Source organism: Bos indicus, chromosome 1 (genome assembly GCF_029378745.1).
Source record: "Bos indicus isolate NIAB-ARS_2022 breed Sahiwal x Tharparkar chromosome 1, NIAB-ARS_B.indTharparkar_mat_pri_1.0, whole genome shotgun sequence".
Taxonomy (NCBI): domain Eukaryota; kingdom Metazoa; phylum Chordata; class Mammalia; order Artiodactyla; family Bovidae; genus Bos; species Bos indicus.
In genome coordinates this window covers 1,820,727-1,840,002 of record NC_091760.1, presented here as the reverse complement: position 1 = coordinate 1,840,002, position 19,276 = coordinate 1,820,727, and positions in this window count along the sequence as shown.

The window sequence follows — 19,276 nt, the reverse complement described above, 5'->3', positions numbered from 1 at the left end:
GGAGGATGTCTGGGGGAGGAAAGGAGACTTGAATGAGTCTCGTGGAGAAAGCCATTCACACATGCAGGCTGGAGATCCAGAAGTAGGATGGCCACGGTGAGTTTGAGACCAGGGGTCGCAAGGTATATTTAACTGGGCTGTCCGGCCCCTTAGCCTAGAGCATTCGAGCCTCCTGACTGACCCAGAAAGTGGGTGGCTGATTGGAACCACATGTTGGCACCAGCCTTCTCCTGTTGATGCAGGAGGGGGGCTTCATGCCAAACACGGTGCTGAGAGAGGAGCGGCTGGTGGAGGGGGGCAGTGCTGGGCTGGTCTCTCTTCTATGAAGAGTGCTCCATCCTCCGCGATGGACGGGAGGCCAAGGATGTCAGCTTATGACTCCTGCCCTGCATTTTAGACGTGACCACCCTGGGAGATTTCTAGACCCGAAAACTCATCTTAAAAAAAAAAAAAAACAAACCCCACACCTGCCCAGGGTCCCAGGGGACACTGTGCCCTGTGCTCCCCTCTGGTCTCAGCTGCAGCAAATGTCTCCAGACCGTGGCCACCTAATCACACGGTATAAGCGTCTATTTTAGTTACATAAACAGAGTTGTCTACATTTGGACTCCGGGGCTGGCTGCAGGAATTTGTAAACAGCGTGGCGTACGCGTCTCACAGAAAGTTGCCAGGACATGCTCCTTTCCCACTGCCTGTTGTCCAGTTTTCCCTTTTATAGAGAGTCTGGCTGGGAAAGGGAGACGGAGCTTATTTGGGAACAGGAGACAATCTCTCAGGCAAATTCCTCTCTCCCGTTTCTGCAACCACTACCTCCTCTTCTGAAATGTTGAGGTCTGGTATGGAATGAAGGCTGCTCCTGAGTTATGAGTCCCTCGTAAATACTAGCTTCTCACAAATATAAATATCAACCTCACGCAAAACAAATTGGGGAGTTGTTATTCTCGGAAGGATAACAAGGGATTATGAAGCTTGAGGCAGGTTCTAAAAGCTGTTGGACAGCACTGTTTCTATCAGGGCCAAGACCCCATGTGACATCACAACGTCCCCTTTGCTACCCCTGCCTAGGAATGTTCTTCAGCTTCAAGCAGGGGCTGAGAAGATTCTAGAATGAAGATAGGCTTGGAGCCACGGAGAAGTGGTAGCCTCAAGGGGGAGAGGGGCGTTCTTCCTTTTCCTTCATTGAACAACCATTTAGGAAGCATCTATTCAGATTAGATGCTGCATTCAGCACTGTGAGCCTTAGAAGACGTCTAACACACACCGTCGGCATCAGACAACATCAGCGAAAGGTGGGAACATGAAGAGTCACGTAGATGGATTTGGACTGGCAAAGGGAGTCGAGTTTTACTTAACACATACGTGTCTGCTGAATGAATAAGTGAATAGATGAGTGAACAACAGGTCTGTGACTGAGAATGAAGCCTGCTACAGTGGCTGGAATTGAATGCTAATCTTAATTTCATTGCAAGTTTACTTTTACTCAGACTTAAAGCTAGAGTCACAAGCTGTCCCTTTCAGCCTGGAACTTAGGGGGCAGGATGGAAAGCAATTCCCAGGCAAACCAGCACAAATTGCTCCCCCTGCTCAAAACTTTGAAGGAAAGAGAAATAGGAAGAAGAAAAGCTCCCATCGATGAAATACCTAAACTGGGGGGAAATGCGAGGAAAAATCAGAGGTCATTGAGACACACAGTATATATACAGCAGCTGTGTCTCTCCTTTCATGTTTAGGAGAACAAAGAAGCAGAAAACAATTCACCCACATAGAAAGACACAGGGAAATTAGTAGGTTATGGGGAAATGGGCACGGACAAGCAAAACAAGAGAGCTTCAGTTCTTAAAATATTCTCAAACAAGCTCCACAGTAAACAAAGCTGCTGCTGCTGCTGCTAAGTCGCTTCAGTCGTGTCCGACCCTGTGTGACCCCATAGACGGCAGCCCACCAGGCTCCCCTGTCCCAGGGATTCTCCAGGCAGGAACACTGGAGTGGGTTGCCATTTCCTTCTCCAATGCATGAAAGTGAAAAGGGAAAGTGAAGTCGCTCAGTCGTGTCCACTTCTTCGCGACCCCATGGACTGCAGCCTAACAGGCTCCCCTGTCCATGGGATTTTCCAGGCAAGAGTACTGGAGTGGGTTGCCATTGCCTTCTCCGAAACAAAGCTACAGGTAGCCTTTTGTTTCATCTCTGCAGAGAAGGGCAGAGAAATCAGGACTTTGAGTCACTGAAAATGTTGTGTATGTCTGGAACAGTTGCCTATGTTTCAGGAGCATTTATACAAGGAAAACCTGAAGCTACAATAAGCAGGAATTTAAAGCAATTAATGTTTAGTGTAAAGGTTCTATTTTCTGCCTAGGCATTTTATTTCTTTAGTTTTTTTCTGTAAAGTGTAACCCTTTTAGAAAGGTGGGTGGGTGTTAATATTTAGTGATTTGATTTTTAAGGAAGCAAAGGTGTCTGCTCGTTTAATAAAAGAGTTTAATGTGTTAGAGATGCTGTCGCTGAGTGGGAAGCAGCAGAATGTCAGAATCAGCGACCATCCAGGGAGACAAGTCCCGCTGGTCCACGGGATGAAAAAGCTCAGCTTTGGCGCCACCTGGTGGCACTCACCTAAATAGGAGGGAGGCATATTGCTCATTTAAGCTCAGAAAGTGACAGAAAAGGTCCCTAAGGTCATCGAAAACATTATTTCATGAGTTTTTGCACCGTGAGCAGTTGTGCAGAAGAATGATATGGACCTGGTTCTTTCATTATAAAACTTGAGTCTGATGGAAAATGATCTCTGAAGCCTTTTTATCTTTTATATTGTTGTTTTTTTTTTTTTTTAAGTTTAAAAAATTGAAGTGCAGTTGATCTACAACATGGTGTTGGTTTCTGGTGTACAACAAGGTGATTCAGTTATACATACATGTGAGTCCTGTTTCATATTCTTTTTCATTATGATTTATCACTGGGCTTCCTAGGTGGCTCAGTGCTAAAGAACCCACCTGCCGATGCAGGAGACACAAGAGATGTGGGTGTGATATCTGGGCTGGGAAGATTCCTGGGGAAGGCAATGGCAACCCACTCCAGTGATCTTGCCTGGAGAACCTCATGGACAGAGGAGCCTGGAGGGCTACAGTCCATGGGGTCACAGTCAGACATGACTGAACACACACACATATGATTCATCACAGGATACTGAATATAGTTCCCTGTGCTCTACAGGAAGACCTCATCCTTCCTTTACGATGCAAGCGACTTGAGCATGTGAATTCAATGCCTTGTGCCTGGGGTTTCTTATCTGTATAGTTGGGGCAACGATGAAACCCATTTCATGGGATTATTGTGAACCTCAAACGAGCTAATATATGTGAAGAATTAAACTTTTGGAGTCCAAGATTATGACTTCCGGTCGTCATCTCTTCCTCATCTGTCAAGTCTCAGATGGGGCTTGCAGGTTGGGCATACAGCAGGTGCTCAATAACTAGGGGCAGCCGAGCTAGTGGCAATGGCTTTGACATTATTGTTGGGCAGGGGTAGGGTGAACCTGGGAAAGCTGGCCGGTGGGCTACAATTTTCGACAGTATTTGAACTTTGGTATTGTTAGTGATTTCTTGAGAGAAAGGGATGCAATGGTCCATTAGATCTGTGCAGGAAACCACAAGAGCAGCCAGAGCCTGGTTTCTTCAATGACAGCTAAGTGCGAGGTTGAACTTCCTGAGCAAGACTTTGCCCCGAGGCTTGAACACCACTCTTAGGTCCTGCCCAAATTTTGACAAATTCACAGAGCCATCAGAGAGGAGACAGCTCTGCCTGAGACTGTCGTTGGGGCAAACAGGGAAGACGGTGGTAAGGGGAGAATTGGAGAAAGTGGAAATGATGGTCGGGACCCTTCTCTGTGTCTTGATTGCTCTCTGTGCTGGACTGGAAGATCTTTAAGACCCCATATGGTCTTAACGTTCTACCCAGGGTTCATTACCATGGATACAAACACAAAGCTGTCCTGGTGAGGATATGGAGAAACTGGAATTTTTCACTCCTTCCTGGCTGGAATGTAAACTGGTATAGCAACTCTGGAAACTAATTTAGCAGTGTCTTAGAAAACTAAATAAGCATCTGCCCCATGACCCAGCTTGAAAAGAAAGCTATGACAAACCCAGACAGTGTTTAAAAAGCAAAGACATCACTTTGCCAACAAAAGTCTGTAGAGTCAAAGCTACGGATTTTCCAGTAGTCAAGTACAGATGTGAGAGTTGGACCATTAAGAAAGCTGAGCGCTGAAGAATTGATGCTTTTGAACTGTGGTGTTGTAGAAGACTCTTGAGAGTCCCTTGGAGAGCAAGGGGATCCAACCAGTCCATCCTAAAGGAGACCAGTCCTGAATATTCATTGGAAGGACTGATGCTGAAGCTGAAACTCCAATACTTTGACCACCTGATGCAAAGAGCTGAGTCATGGAAAAGACTCTGATGCTGGAAAAGCCTCTGATGCTGGGAAAGACTCTGATGCTGGGAAAGACTGAAGTTAAAAGGAGAAGGGGGCAGCAGAGAATGAGATGGTGAGATAGCATCACCAACTCAATGGACATAAATGTGAGCAAACTCTGGGAGATAGTGAAGGACAGGGAAACCTGGCGTGCTGCAGTCCCTGGGGGCCCATGGCTTATGGACTGAACAGCAACAGTATGACCCAGAAATTGAGCTCTTGAACATTAATCTTGGATAAATGAAAACTTAGGTTCGCATCCAAACCTGTACATGAATGTTCATAGTAACTCTGTTTGCCATAGCAGAAAACTGAAAACAATTCAAATGTCCTTCAGCAAGTGAAAGGTGAAACATCGCTAGAATGGAATACTACTCAGAAACACAAAGAAACTAGCTATAGACATACACAGCAACGTGGATGGATCACAGGGACATTATACCAAGTGGGAAAAATCCATTCTCAGAAGGTTGTTTACGTATGATCCTATTTACAAAACATTCTCAAAATGACACGTTTGTAGAGAGTGAAAACAGAAGATAGAGTGTGGGAGAGAGGGGTGCAAGTGTAAAGGGGATTGTAAATGGGGTTTCTTGATCTTTCCAGATGGCGCTAGTAGTAAAGACTCTGCCCACCAATGTGGGAACCACAGGAAACACAGGTTCGATTCCTGGGTCAGAAAGATCCCCTGGAGGTTGAAATGGCAACCCGCTCCAATGTTCTTGCTTGGGAAATCCCATGGACAGAGGAGCTTGGCGGGCTGCAGTCCAAGGGGTCGCAAAGAGTGGACTCGACTGAGCACACAGAGGCTTTCTTAGAGGTGAGATGGGGGTGGGGCAGTTCTGTACCTTGGTGGTGGTAGTTTCATGAATCTACACATTAGAGGAAAATTGCACCAAACTATACACACACATCAATTCAATGGACATGAACCTGGGCGAATTCCAGGAGACGGTGAGGGACAGGGAGGCCTGGCATGCTGCAGTCCATGGGATTGCAAAGAGTCAGACAGGACTTGATAACTGAACAACAGCAACAAGCACACAGAGATGAATGTCGGTAAAAACAGTGAAATCTGAATAAGGCTTGTGGTCTAGTTAACAGCGTTGTATTGGTATAGATTCCCTGGTTTTGATATTTCATCATAGTTTTATAAGATGTCATTTACTGAGGAAAGCTGAGTGAAGGGTACATGGGACTCAACATGTTTGCCACGTCTTCTGACTCTACAGTGATTTCAAAATAAAAATGATAAAAAAGGAAATGTATAGAACAGTTGTATCCATCACTGTCTAATATAAAAATGAATAAATAAATATGCCCAGACCTTGTTCAGGGCTACTGGCTGTGAGATCCAGCAGGAGGGAAGCCCACCACCTAAAGCACAGTGCATCTCTGATGCCCAGCGCTGACCACGGCTGGGCATGTGGCTCTGTGAGCCAGGCACGCCTGACAGTGCTGTGGGGACACAGTGTGGTCGTTTTGAGCACCACAACCTCTGGTTTAGATTTGCTTTCCCTAGCCTGAGCCGAGGAGAACCTATAATAAACACCATGCCTAGTCAGGTCTGAAAGACCATCGGCAAGAAAGAGGTGGTCAGTTATTCTCCAGACAGCAGGAGTCATCCCTCTGGGCCATCTCTCTTCTGGATACCCATAAAGCTGTTCTGTCTCCTTGAGGTTGCTGCTGCTGCTGCTGCTGCTGCTGCTGCTGCTGCGTCGCTTCAGTTGTGTCTGACTCTGTGCGACCCCATAGACGGCAGCCCACCAGGCTTCCCGTCCCTGGGATTCTCCAGGCAAGAACACTGGAGTGGGTTGCCATTTCCTTCTCCAATGCATGAAAGTGAAAAGTGAAAGTGAAGTCGCTCAGTCGTGTCCGACTCTAGCGACCCCATGGACTGCAGCCTACCAGGCCCCTCCGTCCATGGGATTTTCTAGGCAAAAGTACTGGAGTGGGGAGCCATTGAGGTTGCTAATCTGAAGCAAATTCTTTTTCTTTTAATTTAATTGTATTGTTGTAAGAACATTTAACAGGAGATTTGCCCTTTAAAAAAATTTTTTAAGTGTACATTATTGTTGACTCTAGGTGCAATGTCGTACAGCAGATCTCTAGAGCTTGTTCATCTTACTTGACTGAAAGTTTATGCCTAGTGATTAGTAATTTCCCATTTACAATCCCCCCAGCCCCTGCAACCACCATTCCACTTTTTGATTCTATGAATTAGACTATTTCAGGTGTCTCACATAAGTGGAAGCATGCGGTGTTTGTCTTTCTGTGACTGGTGAATTTCCGTCAGCATGATGCCCTCAGGTTCCTTTGTGTTTTGACATATCACAGAATTTCCTTCTTTGTAAAGGCTGTATAGTATTCCATTATAGGTTCTACCACATGGTCTTCATCCATTTATCCACTGAAGGGCATTTAGTTTGTTTCCATGTCCTGGCTCTTGTGAACAGTGCTGAGATGAACATTGGGGGTGCAGATATCTCTTCAAGATCTTGATTTGGACTCGTCTGGATGCATACCCAGGGCTGGGGTCACTAGATCACGTGGTAGTTCTAGATTTAATTTTTTGGGGGCCTCTGTACTGTTGTCTATAGGGACATGGCCATTCTGCATTTCCACCAACAGTGTTCAGGGATTCCAGTCTCTCCACATCCTCTCCAACACTTGTTGTCTTTAAAAAAAATAATAATAATAACATGTGTGAAGTGAAGCAGATTCTTCAAGCTACACACTTTGGAATCTAGGAGAGTCCTAAAGACAGTTTTCTCCCAGACAAGGCAAGGACTTGTTCTAAATGTTCAAGGAGATGGAATCCTTACAAATCACTTCTTAAGAGAGTGGGTACTTGAGTTTGGTGGATGTCCCTCCTTGAGATCCAATCTGAGTGCATCAGAAGGGCAGAAGGGCTGGGTGTCCACAGTGATGGGGCCTAGGTGGGGTTGCTGGGGCATCTGGGGGTCTCTTCCAGCCCCGGACACTCCCCATCCCAAGCTTCTGTCTTTGAATCAGACACAAAAGTTCCAAAGAAAACCCACACAACAATCTGCCTAAATGAAGCGGTCAGGACTAAGGAGAGACGTTGTCAGGGACATATCTGGGAAGCATTTCACCGGATACATTCACGGGAAGCTGGGTGCTAAGTAGAGACCAAAAGGCAGGTCTGATTCCTGGCAAAACTGGAAAGCAAGACAAAGTTTGCTCATGAGAATCTTCTTCTCTGTTCCCCTTTGGGGTTGATTTGCTTTTCCCTACAAGGGTCCAAGGCCTCCCAGTACTTCTAGGGGAGACAAAGCCCCCATGGTTCTCCTTTCTCCACTTTCCATCCAGTTTCAGTCGCCTGCACACCTGTGGCCCACATGTTGAGGATTCTTTTTTCTTTGTTTTGATTCTCCTCCGCTTTGAAAATTGTCTTTGTAAAATAACCCTGGTATCACAGTAAGGCAATCGTTCATTCCAGATTAGCACAGGGGAGGAAATGATACCGAAAGCTCAGTTTCTAGCTACAGGGGTGCTGAATGGAATCTCAGAGACAGAGATTTGGGTGAAGTGGGAAAGGACAGCTTTATTACCTTGCAGGAACTGCAGGAGACCTAGTTTTGATCCCTGGGTCAGGAAGATCCCCTGGAGGAGGAAGTGGCAATGCACTCCAGTATTCTTGCCTGGAGAATTCCCATGGACAGAGGAGCCTGGTGGACTACAGTGCATGGGGTCACGAGTCAGGCACAACTGAGGGGCTTAGCACACCCATGAATCTGGAAAGCACGGAGAGCTTTTGTTCAACCAGACTCAGAATGAGAAATTACAGACAAGATTCCTGTCATGGAACTCAAGTTCTAGTTAGAGACTGGGCATGGGGATCAATAAAACAGGGTCACTTCAGAATTCAGAGATGCCATCATGCAAGGTGGTACAGTCTGTGCACAAATTCCTCTAACACTCTGAGTGAAGGGTGTCCCCTGGTTGTGCACTGACAGTGTATGGAACAGGATGGGGCAGCCCTACACAATTCAGATAATTTAAAATTGTTCTGAGTGACTGATGACTGGGCTGGGCGTCCATGTTACAGACCTGGTGAGCAGGGGAATAAACTTGTCTGAGAATATGTCATTTGAAGTGAGCAAGAAGCAAGCCATACTAAGATCTGCAGGAATATTGTTCCAGGCAGAGGGAACAGCTGATGCAGAGATGTTGTAGCAGGCCAAATGATGGCCCCTCAAAGATGCCCAGCTCCTGATCCTTGGAACCTATGAAAAAGGTAACTTACATGGCAGAAGGGATGTTGCAGCTGTGAGTAAGTGAAAAGCCTTGAGGTGAGATTATTCTGGATTATTTGCACAGGCTAGGTGCAATCACAAAGGTCCTTATAAGAGACAGGCAAGAAGGTCAGGGTGAGTGGTAAGAAATGTGAGGATGAAGCAGAGGTTGGAGTCACATGAAGAAGAGGCCATGAGCCAAGGAATGTAGGCAGTCTCTAGAAGCTGGAAAAGACAAGGAAACAGGTCCAAACCCACAGAATCTCCAGAAGGAATCAGCCCTACTGACACCTTGACTTTAACCCAGTGAGACCCATTTTGGACTTCTGACCTCCAGAACTTAGAGATAATAAATATGTGTTGCTTTAAGCCACTAAGTTTGTGACCGTTTTTTTGCAGCAACAGTGAGAAACTAATACAGACGCTAAGGCGGAAACCAGAGCAGGGAAGCACAATCAGGTTACAAGGGGCAGGTGAGATCAGAGAGGGGACCAGAGGTCCTGCACTGGCTTGCAGGCTGCACTAAGGAGTCTGACTTTTACTTCAAAGGTGATGGGAAACCAGTGGAGAGTTTTACACAGGGCAATAGCATGTTCTGATCTATGTTTCTAAAAGGTCATGCTGGTTGCTCTTAGACCTGGATGAAAGAGGACAAAGAGCAGAAGAAGGCTGAAGGCAGAGAGCAAGCCATGACAAAACCACAAGGCGGGTGGTTCAAAGTAGACTGAGTTGGGATGTGTTTTGAAGTGTCAGATTAAAACATGAAACCACAAAAGCAGTAAGAAATAAAGCTGGATCTATAGCTTTGCCAGACAAAAGGACATGATCAAAAGGTCTGCCTGTGCAGAAATAGGAAGAACAAAGCTTAGGGTAACAATAGAAAAAAAATTACAATAGAAGAGGACAAGTTTCTGAGAACAGGTGTCCAGTTGGTGCCTGAGATGGACTGCAACTCTTCTTTGCAGTTGGCCATCACACCAGTTACAACACAAAAGCCCAGACGCAGTTTCCAATGAAGTGAAGTTGGGTTGCCACAGTTCTGGTGGGGTCAGTGCTCCCCAGAGGTCACACGTACACATCCAAGCTCAAGACTTGGAGAGATTTTTCTTGACAGGAGTGAATCTACAGTATCTGCTGATGGATTGGATATGGGAGGTGAGGAAAAGAAAGGAATCAAAGCTTATTCTTGGGTTTTTTGCTTAAGGAACTGAGAGGATGGTGAGTGTACCTTTACTGTGATGGTGGAGGAGCAGATCTGGTGGAGAAGTAAGCGTTCTGTTTGGACCTTTAAGGCCAGATGTCATCAGACAAGCAGGCAGAAATGTCAAGAAAGCATCTGGACATTTGAGACTGAAGTTCAGAGGAGAAAATTGGGCTGGAGACATAAATTTATAAATATGGATTTTTAAGATATCAACTTAAATGTGGTATAGTTTACATCACATTACACATACCCATTTCAAGTGTACAGTTGTATGACAAATGTGTACACTTGAGTAACCACCACCACAATCAAGATACAGAACAATTCAGTCACCCGCAAAAGTTCTCTCTTCATCTTTGCTTTCATGCCTCTCCTCACTTGGCCCCAGGAAACAACTGATCTGCTTTCTATCACTATGGATTACTTTTGCCCTTTCTGGAATTTCTAGAAATGGACTTACACAGTAAAACTCCTTTTTTGTCTGACATGTTTTGCTCAGATAATGTTTTTGAGATTCATCCATGTGGTTGCATGTATCATTGGTTTGTTCCTTTTTATTTTTGAGCAATATTCTATTGTATAGATAGACCACAATTTGTTTACTTGTTTGTCTGTTGAAGGATATGTGGGTTATTCCCAGTGTTTATATTATGAATGTAATTGCTATAAACATTCATCTGTAAGTCTTTGTGTGGACATACTTTTTCATTTATCTTGGGTAAATGCATAGAAGTGGAAATTGTTGAGGCCTTTTAAAAAAATTAATTGATTTGGCTGTGCCAGTCTTAGTTGTGGCATGTGGGATCGTTTTTAATTGCAGTATATGGCATCTAGTTCCTTGACCAGGGATTGAACCTGGGCCCCTGCACTGTGTGGAATCTTAGCCACTGGACCACCGGGGACGTTCCTACTGGGGCCCTTTAGCTAAGTTATTCAGAAACTACCAAACTGTTTCCAAGTGGTTGTATCATTTTCCATTCCCACCAGCAATGAGGAAAGTTCCAGTCACTCCTCAGCCTCACCAACAATCGGTGTTGTCAGTCTTATTTAAAGCTTAGCCATTCTAGTATATGAGTGGTGGCATCTCACTGTGCTCGTAAGTTCATTTCCAGGCTGACTAATGATGTTGAGCCACTGAAGGGTATAGGAAGAAGTTCAAGGGTAGATAAAAAAAAAAAAAAAGAAAAGAAATAATGATTAACTCCAAGGGGAGGGGGGAAAACTTGTACAGCAAAGATGTAATTACAGCTCACAGTGTGAGTCATCAAGGAACAAGGTTTCTATTACCATAGAAATGCAAACTCTGAGATTGGATTTAACCCTAAATTGTGATGTAACTAACTTCCCAGGTGGTGCTAGTGGTAAAGAACCCACCTGCCAATGCAGGAGATGTAAGACACATGGGTTAGATCCCTAGGTTGGGAAGATTCCCTGGAGGAGGAAATGGCAACCCACTCCAGTATTCTTACCTGGAGAATCCCATGGACAGAGAAGCCTGGTGGGCTACAGTCCATAGGGTCGCAGAGAGTTGGACTCTACTGAAGTGACTTGGCACGCACATGACGTAACTGCATTTGGAGGGTGTGGAGGAAGGCAGGTGTGGAGGTACAGCCACCGGCCGTCACAGGAAGACAACAGAGGCAGGCTGTGCAGGGTATCTCTCCTCACAGGACTGAGGCAGAGACTGACTGATCTGCGATTCTCCAAAGACAATTAGCAACCCTCTACCTTCCCCATCATCTGTCATCAGAGTTATGTTCTTCTTAAGAAGTGGTGGTAGCCTCTGAGTTTGTATCCATAGTGGTGCCTGAAGAACACTGCAGGGATCTTGAAAGGCAGACAATTCTTTTTTAATTTTTTTAAATTTTATCAATATATTTGGGGCTTCCCTGGTGGCTCAGTGGAAAAGAATATGCCTGCCAATGCAGGAGACAAATCAGAGTTTGATCAAATCAGGGTTTGATCCCTGGTCTGAGAAGATACCACGTACCATGGAGCAACAAAGCCCCACATGCCACGAAAAAGAGGGCTTCCCTGGTGGCTCAGTTGGTAAAGAACCTGCCTGCAATGCAAGAGATCCAGGTTCAGTTCCTGGGTTGGAAAGATTCCCCTGGAGGAGGAAATGGCAACCCACTCCAGTATTCTTGCCTGGAAATCCCATGGACAGAGGAGCCTAGAGGGCTACAGTTCATGGGGTTACGAGAGTCAGACACGACTTAGCGACTAAACCACCACCACATGCCCTAGAGCCTGTGTTCCACCACAAGAGAAGCCACCGCAATGAGAAGCCACTGCAACTCTTTTTCCGCAACCGGGAAAAAGCCTGAGCAGCAATAAAGACCCAGCACAGCCAAAAAATGAAATAAAAAAAATAATAAAATTATTAAAAATTTTAGCAATACATTTAATGCAAACTAATACATCTAAAATATTATCATTTTTATAACACATTAATATAAAAATTATTAATAAGATGTCCTGCATTATTTGTCAGAAGTCTTCAAAATCTGGTTTGTATTATACACTTATAGCACATTTCGATTCAGATCAGCCATATTCTGAGTTCAGTAACTGTATGGGACAACTTATATATAAATGCTGAAAAGGAAAACTGAAGCAGCTATTCAGTTCAAGCTAAACAAACAAGCCAACGTACTTTTATTTGCATAAGTTATTTAGATATTTCAGGACAAAATGGTTTTAAGCCTATGCATTTATTCCAGGTATTAAATTTGTTTCATCTCATTGATATTTGGGATAAAAATAAAATCCAATAGACTTGAAAGAAGGGTCAGCGTTAAGTTCTTATAAGTATTTAAGCTAGCATACTGCTATTTTATCGGAGAAGGCAGTGGCACCCCACTCCAGTACTTTTGCCCGGAAAATCCCGTGGACAAAGGAGCCTGGTAGGCTGAAGTCCATGGGGTCGCTAAGAATTGGACACAACTGAGCGACTTCACTTTCATGCATCGGAGAAGGAAATGGCAACCCACTCCGGTGTTCTTGCCTTGAAAATCCCAGGGACAGGGGAGCCTGGTGGGCTGCTGTCTATGGGGTCACACAGAGTCGGACACGACTGAAGCGACTTAGCAGCAGCAGCAGCAGCTCTGCTATTTTATAGGGTTTCTCTGGTGGCTCAGTGGTAAAGAATTCACCTGCAATGCGGGAGACATGACAAGAGCTGTGGGTTCGATCCCTGGGTTTGGAAGATCCTCTGGAGAAGGAAATGGCAACTCATTTCAGTATTCTTGCCTGGGAAATCCTATGGACAGGGGAGCCTGGCAGACTACAGTCCATGGGTCATAAAGAGTCGGATACAACTTAGGAACTAAACACGCACACGCAGTGCTATTTTGCATGTATGAGATTCACTAGATTTGATGTTCAAGTTTTCCAAATATTCCATAACTCTATTGTAACCAACTTATTATCTGAGTTTCTATAGTTGGAAGGCAGACTCAGTTCTAAACAAAGTCTTCTATGCTCTTCTCTTTCAAAGGAATGTTGGGTTTTGTTAGTGCTGGATGTCAGACTGAATTTTAAGTCCAAAAGCGGATTCAGCTCTCTAGATTTTAAAAACATGCCCTGTGTAGGCAGGGGTAAGTAAAGCTGTATGTGAAGATGTGGACTGCAATGTAGTTTTCAAAGAGAATATTTACTTTCATGTCCCTTGCTTTCTGGGCAGGTAGCATTTTATTGTTGGGGACAAGGCAGAGCAAGTCTATCGAGAGCCTTCTGCAGAGGTCAAGAAGGCTGATGTCCATCAAGGGAAACAGGAGACAGCTCTGTCCCCCTTCCACTTTCTTCTCCAGCTTGTAACAGATACTTCAAAGAAAATGAAAGTGTGAGTTGCTCAGTCATGTCTGACTCTTTATGACCCCACGGACTGTAGCCTGCCGGGCTCTTCTGTCCATGGAATTCTCCAGGCAAGAATACTGGAGTGGGTTGTCATTTCCTTCTCCAGGGGATCTTCCCAAGTCAGGGATCGAACCTGGGTCTCCTGCACTGCAGGCAGATTCTTTACCATCTGAGCCACTGGGGAAGTCCCTTACTTACAAAACAGAATCACAGACATAGAGAATGAATTTGTGGTTGCCTGGGGGATGGATGGGAGGAAGGGATAGTTAGGGAGTTTGGGATAAGCATATACACACTGCTATGAGTATATTTAAAATGGATAACCAACAAGGATGTACTGTACAGCACAGGGAAGTCTGCTCATGTTGTGTGGCAGCCTGGAGGGAGGGGAGTCTGGGGGAGAATGGATACATGCGTATGGATGGTGAGTCCCTTTGCTGTCCACCTGAAACGATTGCAACATTGTTAATTGGCTATTCCTCAATTAAAAACAAAAAAAGAGCTACCCTTCTCATAATAAGGCTGGCAAGTTGTGCTTCTCACTGCCACATCTTCTTTTTATTTCTCTGAAAAATAACAGCAAAAGTTAACGTGTGTAAGGCACTTACTGTCTTCTTATGTGCCAGGGCTGTACTAAGTGCTTTATGTTCTTTATCTCGTCTCATTTTTATGACAACCCAATGAGATAGAAACTCCTTTCCATCTTGCAGCTGAAGAATCCACAGATCAGGAACACTATGTAATTTGCTCTCCAGGTTTGTCAGCCTCCAAAGCCAAGCTCTTAGCCTCCAGGATATATCACCTTCCAGTCTTGCTCCAATTACCAAAGTGTAGACTCACTCACTCTTTTGATTCTTCTTAGCTCTGCACCAGGAAAATTCAAGTTATAAGGTTAAACTGATGCTGAAGCTGAAGCTCCAATACTTTGGCCACCTGATGCGAAGAGCCGACTCATTGGAAAAGACCCTGATGCTGGGAAAGATTGAAGGCGGGAGGAGAAGGGGATGACAGAGGTTGAGATGGTTGGATGACATCACTGACTCAATGGACATGAGTTTGAGTAAGCTCTGAGAGTTGGTGATGGACAAGAAGGCCTGGTGTGCTGCAGTCCATGGGGGTCGCAAAGAGTCGAACACTGAACTGAACTAAACTGAGGCTGAACTGAGCCGAACTGAACTGAAAGTTAAACCACCAGGGCTGCCTGAGGAGGGAGATCAGCATCTGTTCCTTGTTTCACCAGCAGGGGGCACAGTCCTCTCAGTGGAATTTCCCAGGGAGACATTTAAATGTCCTGCTTCTGTTTCTATGAAGGCACTCTCAGTCCAATGGGGCCATCAGATCCATCCTTTCCGGTGGAGTTGGCCTTGTCTTGTTCAGAGAAGGCAACTTTAGAGATCTAATGGTGTCATAAGAAGCTGGTGCAGAGTTTTAGAAATCCTTGTATTTCTTCAGCTCAGTTCAGTTCAGTCACTCAGTTGTGTCCGACTCTTTGGACCCCGTGGACTGCAGCACGCCAGGCCTCCCTGTCCATCACCAACTCCCGGAGTTTACCCAAACGCATCTCCATTGTGTCGGTGATGCCATCCAGCCATCTCATCCTCTGTTGTCCCCTTCTCCTCCTGCCCCCAATCCCTCCCAGCATCAGTCTTTTCCAATGAGTCAGCATTTCGCATCAGGTGGCCAAAGTATTGGAGTTTCAGCTTCAGCATCAGTCCTTCCAATGAACACCCAGGACTTATTTCCTTTAGGATGGACTGGTTGGATCTCTTTGCAGTCCAAGGGACTCTCAAGAGTCTTCTCCAACACCACAGTTCAAAAGCATCAATTCTTCTGCACTCAGCTTTTTTTATGGTCCAACTCTCACATCCACACATGACTACGGGAAAAAAAAAAAATAGCCTTCATAGATGGACCTTTGTTGGCAAAGTAATGTCTCTGCTTTTTAAAATGCTGTCTAAGTTAGTCATAACTTTCCTTCCAAGCAGTAAGCATCTTTAATTTCATGGCTGTGAGCACCATCTGCAGTGATTTTGGAGCCCAGAAAAATAAACTCAGCCACTGTTTCTACTATTTCCCCATTTATTTGCCATGAAGTGATGGGACCGGATGGGCCATGATCTTAGTTTTCTGAATGTTGAGCTTTAAGCCAACTTTTTCACTCTCCTCTTCACTTTCATCAAGAGGCTCTTTAGTTCTTCTTCACTTTCTGCCATAAGGGTGGTGTCATATGTGTATCTGAGGTTATTGATATTTCTCCCAGCAATCTTGATTCCAGCTTGTGCTCCCTCCAGCCCAGTGTTTCTCATGAGGTACTATGCATATAAGTTAAATAAATAGGGTGACAGTATACGGCCTTAACGTACTCCTTTTCCTATTTGGAACCAGTCTGTTGTTCCATGTCCAGTTCTAACTTTTGCTTCCTGACCTGTATACAGATTTCTAAAGAGGCAGGTCAGGTGGTCTGATATTCCCATCTCTTTCAGAATTTTCCACAGTTTATTGTGATCCACACAGTCAAAGGCTTTGGTGTAGTCAATAAAGCAGAAATAGATGTTTTTCTGGAACTCTCTTGCTTTTTCCATGTTCCAACAGAAGTTGGCAATTTGATCTCTGGTTCCTCTGACTTTTCTAAAACCAGCTTGAACATCTGGAAGTTCAAGGTTCATGTATTGCTGAAGCCTGGCTTGGAGAATTTTAAGCATTATTTTAATAGCGTGTGAGATGAGTGCAATTGTGCAGTAGTTTGAGCATTCTTTGACATTACCTTTCTTTGGGATTGTAATGAAACTGACCTTTTCCAGTCCTGTGGCCACTGCTGAGTTTTCCAAATTTGCTGACATATTGAGTGCAGCACTTTCACAGCATCATCTTTTAGGATTTGAAATAGCTCGACTGGATTTCCGTCACCTCCACTAGCTTTGGTCGTAGTGATGCTTCCTAAGGCCCACTTGACTTCACATTCCAGGATGTATGGTTCTAGGTGAGTGATCACACCATCGTGATTATCTGGGTCATGAAGATCTTTTTTGTACAGTTCTTCTGTGTATTCTTGCCACCTCTTCTTAATATCTTCTGCTTCTGTTAGGTCCCTACCATTTCTGTCCTTTATCAAGCCCATCTTTGCATGAAATATTCCCTTGGTATCTCTAATTTTCTTGAAGAGATCTCTAGTCTTTCCCATTCTATTGTTTTCCTCTATTTCTTTGCATTGATGGCTGAGGAAGGCTTTCTTATCTCTCCTTGCTATTCTTTGGAACTCTTCATTCAAATGGGTATATCTTTCCTTTTCCCCTTTGCTTTTCGTTTCCCTTCTTTTCACAGCTATTTGTAAGGCCTCCTCGGACAGCCATTTTGCTTTTTTGCATTTCTTTTCCATGGGGATGGTCTTGATTCCTGTCTCCTGTAAAATGTCACTAACCTCTGTCCATAGTTCATCAGGCACTCTGTCTATCAGATCTAGTCCCTTAAATCTACTTCTCACTTCCACTGTATAATCATAAGGGATTTGATTTAGGTCATACCTGAATGGTCTAGTGGTTTTCTCCACTTTCTTCAATTTCAGTCTGAATTTGAATTTCTTCAGATCACATCTAACACATTAGCTGTGGTACTTGGTTGTTGCTGTTGTTCAGTGTCCAACTGTCTGTGACCGCATGGACTGCAGCACGCCAGGTTCTTCTGTCCTCCACCATCTCCTGGAGTTTGCTCAAACTCATGTCCATCGAGTCAGTGATGCCATCCAACCATCTCATCCTCTGTGGTCCCCTTCTCCTCCTGCCTTCTATCTTTCCCAGCATCAGGGTCTTTTCTAATGAGCCGGCTCTTCACATCAAGTGGCCACGGTACTTTGTAGGTCATTTTAAACCCCAGCCCTCTTCCACTTGCCAGCCAGAGTACTGCAATACTTATTGTTCAGAGTACCACGTAATGAGAAAATCCAAGATGAAACAAAGTTAACGTTCCTTTACACTGGAACATTACTGAATAATGACCAGTCCTGTGACTCAAGTGACTTTGGTGGAGTGTAACTTCTGCAGCCACCATTCAACAACCAGACTCAAACCCTGACTCTACTTCTTTAAAAACAAACAGGCAAAAACTTACTTTTAAAATTTACTCATTTGGTTGTGTCGGGCCTCAGCTGTGGGACAAAGAATCTTCCTGCGTCTTGGGAGACATTTTTTTGTGTGCCCCACAGAGTTTCCCAGGTGACTCAGTGCTAAAGAATCTGCCTGCCGATGCAGGAGACTCAGGAGACGTGAGTTTGATTCCTGAGTTGGAAAGATCCCCTGGAGAAGGAAATGGTAACTCAGTCCAGTATTCTTGCCTGGAAAATCCCATGGACAGAGGAGCCTGGTGGGCTACAGTCCTTGGGGTCACCAAAGAGTTGGACACGACTTAGCAACTAAACAACAACAACACAGACTCTAGTCGTGGCTTGAGGGCTTAGTTGCTCTGTGGCACGTGGAATCAGTTTACACCATCGGGAATCGAGCTTGCATCCCCTCCATTACGAGGTGGACTCTTAACCCCTGGACCGCCAGGGCGACTTCCCTGGCCCTACTTCTATTTCCTCCTGACCTGTTGACCTTACTGTGCCTGGATTCCCTAGTTGTCAAGTTCACGGCACTTCTCACACTGGGTTGTGGAAACAATCACATGATACTGATACAATACAAGCATTGGAGAAGAGCTTGGCACGTGGTAAGCACTTGAGTGTGTCAGCTTCTGTGAAGTCCCACTCTGCTCAGTTCCAGTGTCTCCAACTACCATAGAAAGGATCATTTAATAAGAAGAGTTTATTTAATTTTTCTTATTCTTTGCAGACTTGCTTCCATTTCCTCCATATAACACCTTTTGTGACCAGTTTCTGTTTTACCAGACAACAGTGTTGCTATAATTCATTTGGAAATTGTTCCCAGAGAGAGGTGAAATGAAGTGAAGTGAGAGTCGCTCAGTTGGGTCTGACTGTTTGCAACCCTGTGGACTATACAGTCTATGGAATTCTGCAGGCCAGAATACTGGAGTAAGTAGCCCTTCCCTTTTCCAGGGGATCTTCCCAACCCAGGGATCGAACCCAGGTCTCCCCATTGCAGGCAGGTTCTTTACCAGCTGAGCCACCAGGGAAACCCAAAGTATTTAACAAAATTTGGCTTATGAGGAGGTGGTCAGAATAGGTGGTCCTGCCTTGAAATATACTGACCATCTTCTCACTTCAGTTCAGTTCAGTCGCTCAGTTGTGTCCAACTCTTTGCAACCCCATGGACTGCAGCATGCCAGGCCTCCCTGTCCATCACCAACTCTTGGAGCTTGTTCAAACTCATGTCCATTGAGTTGGTGATGCCATCCAGCTATCTCATCCTCTGTCACCCCCTTCTCCTCCCGCCTTCAATCTTTCCCAGCATCAGGGTCTTTTCCAAGGAGTCAGGTCTTCACATTAGGTGGCCAGTGTAGTGGAGTTTTGGCTTCAGCATCAGTCCTTCCGATGAAT